The 17547-nt window shown below is 42.3% G+C and overlaps 1 pseudogene; it reads right to left on the bottom strand.

Moving 5' to 3' along the window:
• Nucleotides 1-2014: 2014 nt before the first annotated feature.
• The window catches only part of LOC149226180 (importin subunit alpha-1-like), a 120434-nt pseudogene continuing 104901 nt past the window's right edge, over nucleotides 2015-17547 (bottom strand).

Genomic DNA, 17547 nt, shown 5'->3' with positions numbered 1-17547 from the left:
ATTGAAAGGCATATCTGACACAGTGATAGATTGTGGAAAATTGCTTGACGATACGATGAAGATTTGGACCTCACTACAGGAGGATCCAAACGTCCTGAAGATTGAGGAGGAATTGCAGGCCAAGAAGTAGCGGTGCGATGAGATCCTGATAGATGTGAAGACCTTACCAGTATTGCAGAGTCTTACCAGCATTATTGAAGGAAAGAACCTCCAGGCGAAAATAGATGATCTTTGGAGGAAAGCACAGATCTTGCAGGAGAGGAGTCGGTCGTGGCAGGAGGAATCCCTGCAACTTTCATAGGCAGTGGAAAAGAGGCAAAGGAATTGAAGAGAAGGGAAGTGGAAATAATGAAAAAGGTTGATGACCCTACTACAAAATATTTGTTGAAGGAGGCGTGCCAGGAAGAAAAGTTGATGGCATAAATGATCCAGTAGTACAACGCAATGTACAATGGGATCACAACAAAGGTTAAGGGCGCCGAAGTTGAGTGACTCAGGGCGAGATACAAGTGAGTATTGGGGCCTTGTTGGGCATGGCCTAACTTGGTCCAAGTTTTGGGTAAAAGATCCCGCAGAAGAATGAGCGGACCGCGCGGAGCTGGCGAAGATATATTCATTGCGCGGTATTTTAGGGATTTGGGGATGGGACAAAGCCCTTATTTTGTAATGGGTATTGGGTATTAGTCCTTGTTTTGTGGATCCATGGTATGTGGACCATGGTTTTTGTAAAGATGAAATGTATATAAGGAGATGTAATACTTTGTAATTGAATATATCATCATAAGTGAAGTGAATCTTTGTATTAACATTTTTAGTTGTAATTTTGGGAAAGACTTCGCAGCTGAGTGTGCAAAGGCCTAGAAGAGTATGCAACTAAGTGTGTAGACCACTTGCAGCTGGGTGCGTAGGTCGAAGACGTATATGTATGAAAAATTTATATTAGTAAAGAAAAATTTTGGCAAAGAACTGTATATCTTTCTGTGTTCATTCTTTGTTGTTGTTAATATCATTATGTATGCTTTTCACTGAATTATGCGAAGAACTGTAAGATATACTGTTATTTGTTAGAGTTTATGGGTTTAATGTGATTCTGTTAAATTAATCTTCTGTGCAAATTTCTTATAAACACAAAGTTATCAAATCAATATAGAGTATAAGTAAATACACAGCGCCACTGCACGAATATCCCTTCGGTTGTAAAATCCTGGTTCTGCAGCCTCCCATAATTGCTTCAGGTGAGACTGTGATTTGCTTGTAGGTCATTACTGAAAGGGCCGATAGTTGAGGGTTTTGTTGGTGTGTAGAAAACTCTAAACCTGGGTCAAGCCCCCTCAAACCAACAACCCTTGAAGAGGCTAAGTTTGAAGGCGTTGAATTATCTTTTCTTCTATTTTGTGAGTTGGTTGCATAACAAAATTTTGCAAAACAAGTACATGTAATCATACATGCTAGGTGCAAAATACGGAGACACAAAATGACACGTATTTTCCCCATAGCCAAGAAGATGGCTGAAAGCAGAGTAAATGACATTGGACTAAGCAAAAATGTATGGCATAACACCCTTTTGTGTGAACTAGGTTGCACCATGTTCATATAATTGGAGAACAAGGCTTATTCTACTATGCTGAAAGCGTTGGATGGTCTTTCTAGGAAGTTCCAAAGAAACTAGAATTCCTTGAGAAAAATATCTGCAAAGATAACTTAATAATGAAAATGAACATATATAACCATATCAAAAAATGATTTGACATTGATACAAAGAGTGCAAAAGGCATGATAAATCAGATGATTATAAAAATAAAGTCAACAAATTCAGTACCCCAAATAATCTAGTAGAAAAGAAAGCTCTCAAAATCTTCACAATCACTCCAAACCATAGTAATCAATTCTTCTGAGTTGTAATAGCTGAAATTCCTGAAATTTGGTAGTGGTATATATGTTAAAGCAAAGTAATATTGAAAAGAAAACCAACAATTGAACCAATGTTATAGCGGTAAAACATAATTATACCTTTTCAACCAAAGGTGAATCCACCAGAAGGAATTATTGGTTGATTTGTGCCAAAATTGAATGTTGGTTGTGCAACGTCTCCAGTGGCAGGTAACTTTTAGTCATCTTCATCATCTTCCAACCAATAAGTTTCAAGAATATTTACTACCTTCTCATAAATTTCATTATTGTCATGAGTTTGCAGGTGCTTAATCTTGTAAAGTCCTTCAACATCGTTAATATGTTTTGCATAGATATTTACATGTCCAATTTTCCCCGGGTCCTTCTCTACTTCTCCAACTTTCAAAATATTTCCTAGCCCTTCAAGAAAAGTAGTTACAATTCTTGTGTCTGAACAAACTAGAAGATCACATAGAGGCTTAATGCATTCCTGATTCACAAGATATCTACAAACAAAAGCAGGAATCAATAGTTTGTCTCATTGCATCAACTGACACAAGTTCTTGAACATCTACATCACACTAACTGTTATCAACAAACACATCTCATTACATTACATCTTGTAAGTTGACCCCTTTGTTAGATAACTCATTTTAGCAATGCTTTTGTTGATCATATATATTCATTAAATACATACTTGATTTTATCATGTGTACCACTAGAAGTAGCATTAGATATAACCCATGTTGCTTCTTTCTTGATATCAAACTCAGCAATTTGCAACAACTATACAAGAGGAGGAATGATGTTTGCATTGATCACAACCTGTAAACCAATCCAAAATAAGGATACATGAACTTAAACAACATTTTATAAGGAATAAGATATTCAATGAAGTGTCATTCTTAAACTATAAAGTAGTAGCTAAGGAACCTGTATTTGATCTTTGTTTTCTGCAGTTAAGTTCAAGATGGCCTGACATGCTTCCTTCTTAGTACTTTTCTTATGATTATGGGTCAATGGTGCTAAGAGGCAGGGAAGTTCCTGATTGTTGATAATTTATTGAGGCAAAACATCCTTGCAAAATTACTTGAGAACACAATCTTATTGTTGATAATTTACTTAGGCAACACATCCTTACAAAATTGCTTGAGAACATAATCTAGAAAATAAGACATAAGTATTCACTCTATCCTGAATAATTCACTAAAACATTTAATTTATGTGGGATTGTATAGAAGACTAATTAAATCTCCACTTGGATGCGTACACTATATATTGAACAACAATATTTTGAGTTTCAAACCAGATTCCAATAGAGATATGTTATACCTGATTTTGTACATCATCTCCAATTACAATATTGCCCACAGTGAAGAGAGCAGGGATAAGAACCGATGGAGATGGATGACTATAGAGATAAAACATGCAGAATTAAAAATTTCAAATGTCTTAAAAAGAAACAATAGCACTAATCAACCTCTAACATTTATCTAAATACATAATGTAGAAAATCCTGTAGATTCACAAGCTCATGTAATGTACTAAAGCATGTGACAAGAATCTACTTCTACTTTCAACCAGCGGAAGCCAATAGATAATGAAAATAATATCAACAAGAAGAAGATAAATCAATGGAATATAACACAAGATGTATCTGGGGAAAGCCACTGCTCAAAACCCCACTATATGTATTGCATATATCATAAATATGAGTGAATATACAAAGCTTATTCTGACTAGAACAATTCTGCACAAGTATGCTCAACTCTCTCAGCTCACAAGCTAGCTCAAGCCAAATCCTTATCCTATTCAGTAGCTCTCCAAGCCCCTAATGTCTTGTGTAATTCTTAGGATGAATAGCTCGTATTTAAAGGGAATTCATGCTTCCAAAACTGCGCAATCCAAACATAGTTCCTTCTCTGATTGCATGCATGATCTATACAACTCAATAAATCACACAACTGATAGTACATTGTTCCTGCACTCTAGTCTCAACTAGGTCTTTCTCAGAATTGAAATGCATGAGTTTCTGATGAGGAAATCTTCAGTTAACTAGAGTGACACTTGTGGATGCACTAGTGCACCAACTAACTGTTAACTTTCTATTAGTTCCACAAATAGTTTGGAACTAATTTAACTAAACATAACTTAGAAAACCGAGTGATCTAATTACAACTCACAATTAAAATCATCCTGGACCCTAAAACTTAGGGAGAAAATATAGATGACTTCAGAAATACTTCCAACTCGAAATTCCTAGGTTAATTAAGTTAATTAAACTTACTTAAAAATTTACAAGTTGCTATGAGAATAGAATTCAATTTTAATTCTAAGTTTAATTCAAGGATAAATTAAACTGAAATTTCTTATTTCCATTTCTCAACACTCCCTCTCAACGAGAAAGGGATTATCAACTACCCCAATCTTGTCTCTGTGAAACTCGGATTTACATGTTGACAATGCCTTTGTCAAAATATCAACATCTTGCTCCTCTGTGGGAACGTGCTCTAACAACATAATTCGCCTCAGTAGAAAATCCCTGATATGATGATATTGGATAACAATATGATTGGATCAATCATAAAAAACTGGATTTTCATAGAGTTTGATACAACTCTGATTATCATAGTAAATCACAGTTGGATCCATCCGCTGACCAAACAAACCAACCAGGATCTTCCTCTTCCAGATAGCCTCACATGCTACCTGACTCACAACCATGTACTCTACCTCTGCTGAACTGAGTGTAATCGATCTTTGTTTCTTTTTGTACCAAGAAAATGTCACTGAACCAATACTGAATATCCCTCCTGATGTGCTCTTCTGGTTGGATGGACTCTGTTGGGCATGGGATCCCCCGCAGCAGGTTTTGGGGCTCAAAGCCCAAGTTTTGGTCAACTGTATTGTAAGACTCCACGAATTGCGGGCACAGAGCGCGAAGTCTAGGATGAGTCATAGGGCTATCTGCCCTAAAATATTGTAATTTAACGTAAAGTTGTGTTGGCCTACCCTTGGTATGCGGACCATGGAATTGTATAAATAGTTCGAGGCTTTAAGTGTAAAGCTAAGGAATAAAAAATAGAGATGTGAAGGCATGGTTAGAGCATAGAGTTGGATCTGAAGTGTACTGGGTCATAGTAGTAGGAAGAGGCTCTGCAGCTGAGTGCGCAGAGGCCTAGTAGAGTCCACAGCTGAGTGCGCGGACCCCTATAGCTGAGTGCCCAAGGCGGAGTTCGGTCTTTAATTGGGATTGTACTTGAAAAGGATTACTAATAAAGATAAGTTTGATTCGGAATATTGTGCATCTATGTTTCTATTTATCTTTATGCATTTATACTATTTATAGTTACGCGCACTTATCTGAATATTGAATGAGTAATAAGAAGATTGGGGCCACACATTTTAAGTTAAGCACTAATATAATAGCCCAATAAGTATAGAGGTCAGGGTATTACTTTATTCGCGCCCCTTACAAAGGTGCATGAAGGCAGTGGCATAGGTTGTGAAGGATAGACAGTTGCACAGAGTAGCGCAAGTGCACAGGTTCGGACTGCGAACCTCTAGAAACTTCATCAAGACATCCCTAGGGTGCAGAAACCTGGTTCCAACACCCTCCCCTACTACCTCGGGTGAGACCTCAATCCATGCACCGCAGAGTGTTATCAAAATGGCCGTTAGTCTCAGGATTTGTTTGGCTAAATCACCTCTGAACCTGGGTCAGGCCCCACTAAGCCAACAAATGATTTTGTTGCCGGGACCGGGATCTACATAAGGGATGTCTGATGTCGTTCCATTGGAACCCAACAAAGAAGGAAATTGAAGAGTGGGTGGACAAGAAGATTCACGAGTTCGTGGCACAAGAAAACAGAACTCTACAAGTATCTAAGGAAAAGTGGTTGGAGCGCTACGTGTACATAGAAATCCATGAGATTTTCTTTGCATCCTTTCCTTCTGAGCTATATGAGTGGATCGCGAGGTTAGCCGACAACTAGGGAAGGTGTAGACTCAACAAACCAATAGTGTGGAGTCTAGAATTAGTGCGCAGACTAGAAGCATCAGAAGATAAGATCGTGCAAGTTGTGGACCATTGGCTTGACCGGATAATAGGGGGATTTATCACCGAATTTGCGGTAGACACGACTGTGAGCTACAGCGAGGCAGAATGACGCTTTCTCAAGGGACTGCGAGGTAAGTATATTAGATATTTGAATACTTGGATTAAGATGCTATTGTGTGAAAAAGGGTTATCCGAATAAATCAATGTTTGGAGCTACATGGAGCAGAAAGATCTACAAAAGCAGCGAAGAATTAGAAAATAATCCCTTAATTTCACCCTCATGGGAAAGCGAGGACGAGCTCGCGAAGGTTTCTCTGAGAAACATGGTCAGTTTGATAAGGCAGCACATCATGCGGTTACCACCTCCGCCAACACCGCCATCTGCTTCACCTCCCTCACCTCCATCTCCACTCAATCCACCTCCACCACCTCCACAGTTTAGTATAGAGAGCGCGATCAAACTACCAGTATTCAGAGGGGTAGGGAATGAAGATCCAGACCAATTCTAGTTCATGGTAAGAGCAGTATGGGAAGCACAAGGTATCACGGATGACAATATTAAGAAGGCTACATTGGTGAGCGCGTTACAGGATCGCGCATTGATATGGTATATCAAGCACTCTAACGACCATCCAAACGCAGGGATAGCAGAGATCTAGACTGTGTTGAACAAGGAATTTAGCAGCCAAAGTCAAAAACACAATCAATCATCGGGTTTAAAGAAATCACGATGCTCCCGGGTGAGACTCCCTGGGATTTGGATCAACGGCTGAAGAGTATGATCCGCGAAGCCAATATGACGTTGACGGATGGACAACATCGCGCATGGTTTGTAGCATCTCTGACACCGCACTTGAGGACAATATTGTCACAACAGAAACTTTCCACCCAGGCCGAAGCATTGGAAATGGCGATGAGGTTACATGAGACCCCGATACAAGACCCTGGGTTGGGAGTTCAACAAATCCACGCGCAACTATAGAATCTGTGTTTGGAAATGCAAAGTTTGAAGCAGGATAGGGCACCACGGCCAGAGGCGCGCGAGGAAGTATGGTGCATAAAATGCAAAGGCTAGGGCCACGACAAGGACCACTGTCTAGTATTCGCGAACTATTTGGCAGGAGGGGGGCAAATGCTATTGAGACCAGAGGCACAGGCAGGGCCGAATGCAACACCTACTTTATGGTGCATGATCTATCAAATAGGAGGGAAACACACGAAGGATAATTGTCACTTGTTGCAAAATTATACATAGACACCCCAACAGTTGTTTTGTAATTTCTGCAGGTCGGTAGGCCATGATGAGTGCACTTGCCGTAGTTACGTTCTAATGATGGATCGGACCCTGCCTATAGGATGCAGACCGAAACGCGAGCCATCGACCCAGTTAAAGGAATAATGTGCGCTAGATTTTAGGGGCGAGGTTTAGGATGAGGAGGGATGGGACCAGGAAGGGGCTGGAGATAGTTAATTAGTTACAATTGCGAAGGACCCGGGCACTATGCCCGCGATTGTACCAACTTGACGAGGATATCCTGTTCGTACTGTGCTCGGTTTGATCACGAAATAATAGATTGTCCTACGTTGATCACACAAATGTGCAAAAAAGGGGTATTCCATCCTCCTCTGACTCAGAATATACAAATGATGAGGTCTGAGTCACGCAAAGAGGACCCAAATGTAAACATGATGCTCAGAAGCAGTGAGATCATGGGAGAGGATAAGGGGAAGTAGCTAGAGGAAGATAGGTTGGTTCGCAAGGCTCCTACAAAGGAACCCAAGTTTGACTTAGAACGTGCAAAGGAGACATTCATGGAAGCTAAGAAGAGCTTCACAGAGGCCTCCACTTCAGGTAATAAGGATCAACCAAAGCTAGGAATGGATCCTTCAATGCTCACTACTTTTCTGGAGACATGCGTGAAACTATTGCGCGACAAAAAGGTAGTTAAGGGACTACAAGAACTGATCACCAGGTGCACGGGGTGAGGAGAACCGTGCGTAGTCCAAAAATTGGGGAAGCATGCATTGCGCACTGGAAGGGAAATGAGGTTGACTGCGCAGATTGGTGAGTATGAAATGGATCAGGGAATCCTAAATCTTGGTTCAGACGCGAATGTATTATCGAAGCAAACATTAGAACTCATGGGCAGGACCACGTTACAATGGTCCCCTATTCAATTACAAATGGAAAACCAACAGAAGATTTTTCCCATGGGGAGGTTGCAAGGGGTAACAGTTGATATTGAAGGCGCGAGCGCGTAGGTGGATTTTGAGGTAATAGAGATTGTCAATGACAACAATCCCTATCCCGCTCTGTTAGGAATAGACTGGGCTACAGATATGAATGGAGTAATTAACCCGAAGAAGCACAAAATAATCTTCGAGAAAAAGTCACTATGCGTAATAGTTCCTCTAGACCCAACCAAAGGAGCGTGCTACATTGAATCAGTGCGTGACGATCTCATGGGAGCACAGAAGATCTTGCACTTCGGATTTAGATGAAGAGGTAGAACGATGGCAGAATCGGTTGCACAAAGTGACAACGTTGAATTGCAACATGATGGTTAGTTCACTATGTTGTGTGACAACAGAGGCAAGAGAGATGCCGACATATGATGGATTGACAGTGGTGGATGAATTCCTGAGCAAATTTGAAAGCGTAGTACCATAACAGCAGTGGTTCGATGCGTTGAAGTGGGCACTGCGTGCAACACTCGCATGATGGTGGTGTACACATCAAGGGAATTTTGAGGATTGGCGTGGATGTAGAAGGATGATGCGCCTATGATTTGGGAAACCGCAACTACGGTTGGAAGACAAATACGATGAATGAGATGACCCACGCACACACCTCGCGAAATGGACCAAGGTCCACAGGGAAGAACCACATCCTGAATGGGTACACTTATTTTACCATACCGTGGATGTCATACCCATGAACTGGTATACTGAGACAGAACTCTAACATGGTACAGGTGAATGGGATGTCTTGCATGAAGGATTTTTGTTAACATTCACTTTCGAAGATCGGTGGTCGGATACTGTCGATGACGCGTTACAAGCAGTAAAAGCCACCATCTTCAAAATACCACAGGAGCCACTGGAAATGCTTCAACCAGTATGGGCGACCCAGTTAAGCAGCACCCTAGAATGTAATAACGCACAGGTAGAGGAGGATGATGATGATCCCCGAAATATTAATATTTCAGAAACTGAAGGCTGTCGCGGGGTTCGAGGACCATCAATTGAGGATCCTGACATCACCGCGCTGCTAAAAACAAAGTAGGTAAACATTGGCATAGAAGCAGAGTCGAAGTATGCGACGCTTGGGGACTATTGGGATGATGCCACAGTAGATAAGGTCACTGAGTTACTTCGCGAATACCAAGACTTGTTCCTGACCAAAGTCATGAACTTAAAGGGATCATTGGCGACGTAATGATGATGAATATCACTCTGAAACCGGATGCGACTCCAGTTAAGCAGTGGCCTTACCGCTTGAATCCAAAGTATAAAGAAAAGGTTCGTGACAAATTAGACAAAATGCTCGCAGCCAGAATTATTAAACCAGTGGAAGAATCCGACTGGGTGAGTCCTATGGTAGTGCAGGAGAAAAAATAGAAAGGCAAAATAAGAATATGCGTGGACCTCAGGAAGCTTAATGACACCTGTGTTCACGATCCATTCCCGACACTATTCACAGATGAAGTATTGGAGAATGTTAGAGGTCAGGAAGCGTACTCATTCACAAATGGCTTCTTAGGGTACCATCAGATCAAGATCGCGCCGGAAGATAGGAGCAAAACAACCTTCGCAACAGAATGGGGATGATTTCAATATACTGTCATGCCCTTTGGACTGAAAAACACGCTAGAAATATTTTCGCGCATAGTGGTCGCGATGTTCAAAGAATACATCCACAAGTTCTTGGAGGTCTTTCTGGATGATTGGATTGTCTTTGGATTAGTTAAACACCATGTCGCGAGCTTACCTTTGATGCTAGATACTTGCCGCAGACACTAGATTGCGCTGAACCTTAAAAAGTGCACCTTCCTCATTCCCTTTGGAAACCTGTTAAGCCATGTGGTCTACAAACAAGGCCTGATGGTGGACCCCATGAAGATTATTGTTATTCTGAATTTGGAAGCACCGCGCAGTGTCAAACAATTATGCGCTACTTTGGGGCACACTGGCTACTATAGGAAGTTTATCAAAAGCTATGCTCAAATAACAACGCTGATGGAAAAACTATTGAAGAAGGATGCTACATATTGTTGGAATGATGATTACATGAAAAGTTTGGATGTCCTCAAGGAGAAACTGGCATCCACTCCCATCCTGGTCTTCCCAAAATGGGACATGGAATTTCATGTACATGTTGATGCGTCGTGTATTGCGTTAGGAGTTGTACTCACGCAGGAGGGTACGGAAGGCATGGATCACCCAATCGCATTCGCAAGTCAGAGATTGTCCAAAGCCGAAAAGAACTACTCTACTACTGAGCGCGAAGGGTTGGCAATGGTGTACGCGCTCCAAAAATTTCGACACTATTTACTTGGCGGACATTTCAAGATGTATACCGACCATTCCGCGTTGAAATAATTGGTGAAAAAGCTTGTGTTGGGGGGGCGCATATGCATATGGCTTCTACTATTTCAAGAATATGATTTTGAAGTCATAGTCAAGCCGGGACACCTAAATTCAGGACCATATCACTTGTCACGAATTGAGACAGGTGAGGAACCAACAAATTTGGAGGAGGGACAACCTGACGCACAACTTTTGGCAGTGCGCGTCGCGGATGGCCATTTCAAAGATATAATCCATTTTTTAACTACAGGGATTGCACCGAAGGAATACTCAGTCCAACAGAAGAAGGAATTGGTGGTGCATGCAGTGGACTTTTCTGTCACCGCGGGGAACCTCTACAAAATGGAAATGATGAGATATTGCGAAGATATGTACCTGAATTTGAACGAGGTCAGGTCTTCGTAGAAGCACATGGGGGTGTTGCAGGAGGACACTATGAAGGACACACGACTGTACAAAAGATTCTTCACGCCGGGTTGTGGTGTCCAACCCTGCACTAAGATTCGAAATCACAATGTCGGGCCTGCAACGTATGTCAAAGCAATGGAAAACCCTCACGAAGGGACGAGATGCCACTCAATCCACAATGACACCGCAACCATTTGAAAAATGGGCAATCGACTTTGTGGGACCGATCAAACCTTAGGGAAAGACAGGTGTGCACTACATCATCACCGCGACGGAGTACCTAAAACGATGGGTGGAAGTGCAACCAGTTAAGGATTGCACGACTGCTTTGGCTGCGAAGTTCTTGTTTGAAAACGTATTGACATGCTTTGGTTGCCCAAAAATCTTATTGAGTGACCGCGGAACACACTTCCTTAATGAAACCATCAGTGCGCTCACAGAACATTTCCAGGTGTATCATCAGCAAAGTACACCTTACCACATGCAAGCTAATGGGATAGTAGAGGAATTCAACAAAATACTAGAGATTGTGTTGACCAAAGTATGTAATGTGCAGCGAAACGACTGGGACCTGCGCATACCTGCCGTATTGTGGGCATACAGAACCACGTGCAAAAAATTAATGGGTCAGACACCTTTCTGGCTAGTCTATAGCGCAAAAGTTGTCATGCCGATGGAATACATCGTCCCTAGTCTGCGAATAGCAGTGCTCACAAGCATGTCAGACTGCGAAGCCTTGGAAGAGAGGCTCACACAATTAGAAGAAATCAAGGAAGAATGATTTCAAGCGGGATTTCATCAGCAGGTACAAAAAAAACGTGAAAAGGCCTGACACGATTGTCATATCAAGTTGCGCACCTTTAAGGTCAACGACTTAGTACTGCTGTATGACAGTAAATTCGACAAATTCCTGAGAAAATTCCGAATGCATTGGCTGGGACCTTACGTGGTTAAGGAGGTTACTGATGACGGCACCGTCTAGTTAGGTAAACTCAACGACAAACCCTTCCCTAGCAAGGTAAACAGTTGTCACTTGAATCTCTATACGGGTGGGCCGGCTACCTGATTATCCAACCATGGCACAGTCTTCACGACCCGCGGGGTTGGACTAGGGCGCGGGACTATAAACATGCACTGTAGATTCCGGTACATATGTAAGGGAATAATTTAGACGTGGTGGGCTCAGAAGATCAGATGCCGCAGGTTCAACCAGCAGTAGCTCCATACGCTACGGACCTTCATGTAGCACAAGCACAGTTGGAAGGGCTCTGTGCCAAGATCGTCGCCTAGTGACTCGGGACGAGTCACGATGATTATGTTGGGGGCCTGTTGGGCATGGGATCTCCTGTAGCAGGTTTTGGGGCTCAAAGCCCAAGTTTTGGTCAATTGTATTGTAAGACTCCGTGAATTGCAGGTGCGGACCGCAAAGTCTGGGATGAGTCATAGGGTTGTCCACCCTAAAATATTGTAATTTAGCGTAAAGTTGTGTCAGCCTACCCATGGTCCGCGGACCATGGAATTGTATAAATAGAGCGAGGCTCTAAGTGTAAAGCTAAGGAATAAAAAGTAGAGATGCGAAGCATGGTTAGAGCATAGAGTTTGATTTGAAGTGTATTGGGTCATAGTAGTATGAAGAGGCTCTGCAGCTGAGTGCACAGAGGCCTAGTAGAGTCCGCAACTGAGTGCACGGACCCCTACAGCTGAGTGCGTAGGGCAGAGTCGGGTCTGTAATTGGGATTGTACTTGAAAAGGATTACTAATAAAGATAAGTTTGATTTAGAATATTGTGCATCTATGTTTTCGTTTATCTTTATGCATTCATACTGCTTATGGTTATGTGCACTTATCTGAATATTGAATGAGTAATAAGAAGATTGGGGCCACACAATTTAAGTTAAGCACTAATATAATAGCGCAGTAAGAATAGAGATCAGGGTAGTACTTTATTCGCATCCCTTACAAAGGTGCGTGAAGACAGTGGCACATGTCGCGAAGGATAGACTAGGGCGCGGGACTATAAACATGCACTGTAGATTCTGGTACAGATGTAAGGGAATAATTTAGACGTGGTGGGCTCAGAAGATCAGATGCCGCAGGTTCAACCAGCAGTAGCTCCATGCGCTGCAGACCTTCATGTAGCACAGGCACAGTTGGAAGGGCTCTGTGCCAAGATCGTCGCCCAGTGACTCGGGACGAGTCACGATGATTATGTTGGGGGCCTGTTGGGCATGGGATCTCCTGTAGCAGGTTTTGGGGCTCAAAGCCCAAGTTTTTGTCAATTGTATTGTAAGACTCTGTGAATTGCAGGTGCGGACCGCAAAGTCTGGGATGAGTCATAGGGTTGTCCGCCCTAAAATATTGTAATTTAGCGTAAAGTTGTGTCAGCCTACCCATGGTCCGCGGACCATGGAATTGTATAAATAGAGCGAGGCTCTAAGTGTAAAGCTAAGGAATAAAAAGTAGAGATGCGAAGCATGGTTAGAGCATAGAGTTTGATTTGAAGTGTATTGGGTCATAGTAGTATGAAGAGGCTCTGCAGCTGAGTGCACAGAGGCCTAGTAGAGTCCGCAACTGAGTGCACGGACCCCTACAGCTGAGTGCGCAGGGCAGAGTCGGGTCTGTAATTGGGATTGTACTTGAAAAGGATTACTAATAAAGATAAGTTTGATTTAGAATATTGTGCATCTATGTTTTCATTTATCTTTATGCATTCATACTGCTTATGGTTATGTGCACTTATCTGAATATTGAATGAGTAATAAGAAGATTGGGGCCACACAATTTAAGTTAAGCACTAATATAATAGCGCAGTAAGAATAAAGATCAGGGTAGTACTTTATTCGCATCCCTTACAAAGGTACGTGAATACAGTGGCACATGTCGCGAAGGATAGACAACTACATAGACCAGTGCAAGCGTGCAAGTTCGGACCATGAACCTCCAAAAACTTCATCAAGACATCCCTAGGGTGCGGAAACCTGGTTCCATCACCCTCCCCCACTACCTCAGGTGAGACCTCAGTCCGCGCACCACGAACTGTTGCTGAAAGGGCTGGTAGTCTCATGATTTGTTTGGCTAAACCACCTTTGAACCTGGGTTAGGCCCAACTAAGCCAACAGACTCCCTACCCAATCTGCATCGGTGAATCCTTGAAGATTCACTCCCTCTATTTGTCTGTAACATAATCCATACTAAGAAGTTCCCCTAAGGTATCTCAAGACATGCTTTTTCGCCTTCCAATACAACTTGGTAGGCCTAACCATTGCTTGACTAAGCTGGTTAACTGCATAGCACATATCCGGTTGTGTGTTCATCATGTACATGTGTGAACCCACAAGATGCCTGTAAATAGTAACTTCCACTACTTCCCTTGAAGTAGCATCCTCCTTCCTCCAGTTACCTGCTAGAGGAGTCTCCATCAGTTTGCTGCTCTCCATGTGGAATCTCCTGAGTATCTCGTTAGCATACTTTCCCTGAGACACGAACAACTCCCCATCTCCCTACCATACTCCATACCAAGAAAGTAATGCATGAGCCCCATTTCCTTCATCTCAAACTCTCTTGCAAGGTCCTCCTTGCAATATTTGATCAGTTGATCATGACTTATCAGTATGAGATCATCAACATAAAATACAATGATCAACAATTTACCTTCCACCACTATGTGGTACATGTTTACATCCACTTCACTCTTCGTGAAGCCCAACCCAGTGAAGTAGCTATCTATCTTGGTGTACCAAGCATGAGGTGCTTTCTTCATCCCATACAATGCTCTCTTGAGCCGACACACATGCGACTCACGGTCAAAGGTCTCAAAACCTTTAAGTTGCTCTATGTACACCTATTCCTCAATCATGCCATTAAGGAAGGTTGTCTTTACATCCATCTGATGTATCTTCTAACCCATCTATGCTAATAATGCCAATATAGATCTAGTTGACGAGTACCTTGCAACAGGATAAAAGGTCTCATCATAGTCAATCCCCTCTACCTGTGAAAATCCACGAGCCACAAATCTACCCTTATGCTTCTCCACACTACCGTGTGTAACTTGCTTTACCTAGTAAAGCCAAAAGGAGCTCACCATTGACTTGTCCTCCGGTCTCGGAACCACATCCAAAACACTGTTACGAACAATGGAGTCACACTCCTCCACCATGGCATCAACCCAAACTGGCTACTGCATTGCATCCTGTTGACGATGTTGGACCCCCCAACATTTAGGGGATCACCCTAGTATGAAGTCCCAACTAGACCTCACACTATTTGGTGTGGGTGTCCTATCTGGTATGATGGCCTGTTTTGCATTATCTTATATGTTTGCCTTAGCTCTTCCTTGTTAGCACAGGGGAGTGGCCCGCTTTGTCTTCGAGTAGTGAGGTTCACATGCCTGGTGATTGATAGTGTTACTTGTGTCAAGGTCCTTTCACTAGAGAGAGGAAGGGTGGGAGTGAGTCCCAAGTCGAATGGGAGGAAACCTAACTCTGTTAGGAACACACAACACAACAGGATGTGCGCAAATTTAGGAGGAGGAATCTACACGGATGCGGTAGTCACGACACACAAGGGAAGATAGCATGTACAACACTCAGTGGGAAATCCGCGGGAGTGCAGTGGTCGTTATATCAAGTTTACGTGAAAGGTTGTGTTTGATGTCTGGGAGGTGACCAACATGGGTAGGACAGTGTTAAAAACTTATACAACACATTTCCTTTAGTGCATATGTATTAGAACAATTGAATGAATCCAAGTGTTAAACAAAGGTTAAAGAAACATGCATTACAAGTGTTCAAGACGAATATTACAAATACTTACAACACATGTGTGAAAGCGTGCTGGCCTGTTAGTAGGCTTTTGAATTAAGAGAAAGTTCCATGACACATCGATACACCATACATCACTAAACCCGTGGATGGGTGTTGACAAGGTTAATCCTCTCTACGGAAAAAGATGATCCCTCTAACCCAATGAGTGGGTCTAGCAACTGAAGTGATAATCAACTATACATCTTCCTAGGTTATAATTGAAAAGTAGAATGAAAGAGATGACCTACCTCATTCTGATTCTGTTCTGACTTCCTTTGTTGAGGGCCTCAAACCGCTTGCGTCACAGACTTGTTCCTTCTTCTCTCAGTGTTTATGTACCTGCACAAGTGATCAAGTGACAACAAAGCATGCGAAAACTAATAGAAAATCCAATAACAACCTACTTAACTGATCAAGGAATGTCAAGCTAAATAAATACATGAACATATATATTTTTGGAAGATGAACCAACAATTATATATAATTAGGAAATAAAGGGAAGCTTACAACCAAAGCCTTGATGTTGAAAGGCTCTCCTTGAGTGGTAATCCAAGTCCAAGCCAAGAAACTCTCCAAGCACTCTTCTCCAAGTCTAATGAATAGCCTCTAGGCATAAGCTTAGCATAAGGGTGCAAATAGACATAGACAAACCATTTGGGAATGGTAGAGGAGGAATTTATAGGCTGGGAGAGGGAGTTAGAACTCCTCCAAAGATAGGATTAGGTCCGCATCTCAAGGAGGTAGCTCATAGGGATAAGACAAAGAGGTAAATTTAGGAGGATTCGACCTCATGTGTGCGAAACCACCTCGAGCTCGCTGCTCTGGAAGCTTCTAGATCATGAAGCTTTTCATATCCTTCAGGAAAATTACCTTTTTGGGATCATCGCAGGTATAGCAAGTGAATAGAGCCGTGGTGTCGAGGCGGATTTTTTGGGAAGAAAATCCTCTTTTAAAGCAAAAATTGATGATTTCAATCCATGAAAAAAGAATTAATTGATGTTTAAATGATGTTTTGCAGGAGAAAATGGTCTTGGAATGGAAAGAAAGAGGCCATGAGGCTGAAGACTTCCAAGCAACTCAGGATCCTGAATGCATAAATTCTCTGAGGAATTGTGGGCTGCTAAAATTCTTCAGAACCACAAGGTTAAGGGCTTAGATGGAATTGCTTCCCTATTTGATTAGTGTCTGGGATGTAGATTGAGAGATCTTCATCATAAAAGGCTAGGAACTAGAACTGGAGGAGATGGATTTCTACTTCATCACGGGATTGTCCTAACAAGGGGAAGCGATCCAACTCTTTGGATATCGCCAAGGAGGTGAAAGTACAAGGACTCTAGTCTAGAGGCATTGCGCCAGTGCTGAAATGACCAATGGAGGGAAGGTGAAGATAGCGAAAATCACTAACAACCTCGTCTTGAGAACCATTTTTTTCACTATGGAATGTGTATCCAGCACACAAGCCTTGCATGAGGCTTTAAAGTCCCAGTTCCAATATGATATTGCATGTTTGACCCCCATCGTATTCAACTAGTGTGGAGGCCTTTTGGAAAACATGAAACGACCACTAACGAAGGGGAATCATGGACACCTGAATCAATTCAGTTTCGGTTCGATATTGGTGACCTTCTTTTTAGAGCGAGTGCCCTTATTCTGGTATCAGTGGGCAGAGGTACCAGATCCTGCTCCCTCAAGATTTGAGACTCGTGCGATGGAGTCAACTCATGGCTCGAGGAGGAACGGGTCAGCATATGCATTACCCAATATAATTTTTCATTTGGCTAGAACTCCAAATAC

The sequence above is a fragment of the Pinus tabuliformis genome, chromosome J (assembly GCF_031772625.1).
Source record: "Pinus tabuliformis cultivar Carrire ecotype Pingquan chromosome J, CPIR1, whole genome shotgun sequence".
In the NCBI taxonomy this organism is placed as follows: Eukaryota; Viridiplantae; Streptophyta; class Pinopsida; order Pinales; family Pinaceae; genus Pinus; species Pinus tabuliformis.
This window is presented reverse-complemented; position numbering and strand designations above follow the sequence as displayed.